The sequence below is a fragment of the Arachis hypogaea genome, chromosome 13 (assembly GCF_003086295.3).
Source record: "Arachis hypogaea cultivar Tifrunner chromosome 13, arahy.Tifrunner.gnm2.J5K5, whole genome shotgun sequence".
Lineage (NCBI taxonomy): Eukaryota > Viridiplantae > Streptophyta > Magnoliopsida > Fabales > Fabaceae > Arachis > Arachis hypogaea.
In genome coordinates this window covers 13,455,404-13,458,149 of record NC_092048.1, presented here as the reverse complement: position 1 = coordinate 13,458,149, position 2,746 = coordinate 13,455,404, and the positions used below count along the sequence as shown (strand labels likewise).

General features: G+C 29.2%; 1 pseudogene; it reads left to right on the top strand.

Moving 5' to 3' along the window:
• Positions 1 to 201: 201 nt before the first annotated feature.
• On the top strand, positions 202 to 2,468 carry LOC112732704 (uncharacterized; annotated as a pseudogene).
• The last annotated feature ends 278 nt before the right edge of the window (positions 2,469 to 2,746 follow it).

Sequence of the window (2,746 nt, the reverse complement as noted above, 5' to 3'; positions counted from 1 at the left end):
AATCTTCTATTAATAACTATTTTAAGTAATTTAGAATAAAAATTTATACACATTAAAAATTTATAATTAACTTATTATTATAATATGCACATATGTCTGCACAATAGAATTTTAGAGAGGAGTCTACCACACACGTTGGACAAGTCAAGGTTACTTGATGATATTGACAAGCACTTCTCAGTCGAGATCCTTGATAAGATAATGAGGCCAAAACTATATGCAGTGGTGGAAAAGTTCATGACACATGGACTATGTGGCAAGTACTACAACAGTAGCCCATGCATGTTAAATGGTAGGTACTCAAAATTTTACCTAAACCATTCAGGCCAAAAATTATTATTGATAATGCTGGATTTCCTAGATAAGAAGGTTTGGCACTCATGTAATTGAATGTATGACGTTGACTGGAGATAAAATTGGGCAGGTGGTATTGATTCCGTACATGAACACGATACCTAACAACCAGATTCTTCTATTCCGATTTCGACGGAGACCGTTTTCAATTATTATTTTGTTCGCTATGACTATTAATAAGTCACAAGGACAAATATTAAACACAGTTGGATTGTACCTATCTAGACCAGTTTTTGTTTATGGGCAATTGTATTGCTTTGTCACGAGTAAAATCTAAGAAGGACCGAGAGTTTTGATTCAAAATCATTCATCTATACTTTCCAATACAAGATAAATGTCGTATACAGGGAGGTCTTTCCTAACTTAGGCTAAACAATCACATTGTATTTTACAATTTCTCATCCATGAATCTATTCTGTTATACAAAAATCGAATTTCTGCATTTAATGATGGAGTTGACATGTCATACTTTAAAAAGTGTTTCTTGATTTATTTTTTTAACTCATTATGTATAATTTATTACACTAACTTAGTTATACCAACTAATTGATTTCACTAAATATTTAAATATCAATGTAATTTATTATAATTTATATCAATCAGTTAATTAGTTCATTAATTTATAAGGTGCATAATAAAATAAACGATTTGTTATTTATTTTAATTAAATGTAATAAATTTAAATTAATTTGATTGATTTTTTTATTGTCTTATTTATTCAAATTTATAATAATATTAGTTATGAAATAATGAATATGGTATAATTTTGTCTAACTTTATTATTATATGTAGCTATTATTCTAATTTATATCAGACTAAAAGGACACTATTATTTTTTATTTTAATGATGATTTAATTTGTTGAAATATTTAATTAAAATAATCTTTTAATTTTATTTTTAATTATTACTGTTAACCTTAATTGAAATTATAGCAAGATATTATATTTTTTGGTATTAGACGAACTTAAAATTATCGAAAGATATTGTATTTAATTATTACTGTATTGGTTGATTTAAATATTTAAACGAAAGACTATACTTATTACTTACACTAATGAATCAAGAGTAGATAAAATATTATATATGTATTAATTATACATAATGAATCAAACGATTTAATTTTCTTTTTCTTTTGTTTTAGGTCATCACAAACAGACCGGACTCTGAAGAGGCAACTACCCTTGCACAGCAAAAGTTTCTCCCCCAGTCTGGTTACTGTTCCACGTTCTTTTATGGTTATTGATGATGCATGAGAGCCTTTCTGGAGATATCGCTTGTAACGTGGGAGGAATTTTATTCAATTGAAACTCAAGATGCTTCTTCTGTCTTTTCTTTATTTTTCATCGTTGGACTTCTTCTCTAACCTTTCCTTTCGACTCTTTCTTGCTCTATTTTAATTGATTTTAATTTTGTTGCCATTTTTTTTCATAAATTCTCTTTTCTTGCTCGACATTTTGATTAGGTTTTGTTGCTTTTTTTTTCAAATTTTATTTTTTTAGAGGATAAAGTATACTTTTTTACAAACAGTTGGTGGGCACCAAAATACTCACAAGAAAGAGAGGATGAAGAAGAAAAGGTTGCAGCTTCAAGCAAGGAAAACCACCATAAACTACTATCTTCAACAGCCCAATTTCCCAAACAACAATTATCATAGTTTTTCTTACCATAATCATAATCATAATAACAGTAACAAACCTTGGTTCTATGATCCTTCTTCCTACAACTATTATTCTAATCTGACTTCACAATTTGTGAAAAATCCCAAATTGGCTTCTACCCCAATGATCAAGATTCAAATTTTTTGGTCGAAAAAGCATCAAATAGTAATTGGTATTTATCTCTATCATCATCATATCAAGCTGCTGCTTCTTCACAGCAAGATTCTTGCATATTCAACTTCTCTAATACTAGTACAGATAATAATAATAATAATAATAATAATAATAATAATAATAATAATAATAATAATAATAATAATAGGGCTTACAACATCTTCAAGCCTTGCAACTTTCTTGATTCTTCAAATCATCAAATACAAAGTCATAGTAGTAATAACAAAATTTTGGATCTTCAATTAGGCCTCAATTTATAGTCAAATACAAGAGGGGCCTAATTTATTAGTATTATTATTGATTAAGGCATACAGGATATATACATGCAATGAAAAAATAGAAAGCTGGGTTTGCTAACAGAGAAGGAGGAAGAGCGATGGCTTCGACGGTGCTGGATTTTCGCGAAGAAAAAGAGAAAGAAGAAAAAAAAGGGTGATGGTCATCGAACAGAGATGGTGATGATGGAGATGGAGAGTCGGAGAAGAAAGGAGAAAGAAGGAGAATGAGGGATTTGGCCGGCGACGATAAAGGAGAAGGTTGACAGTGGTTGCTCAATAAT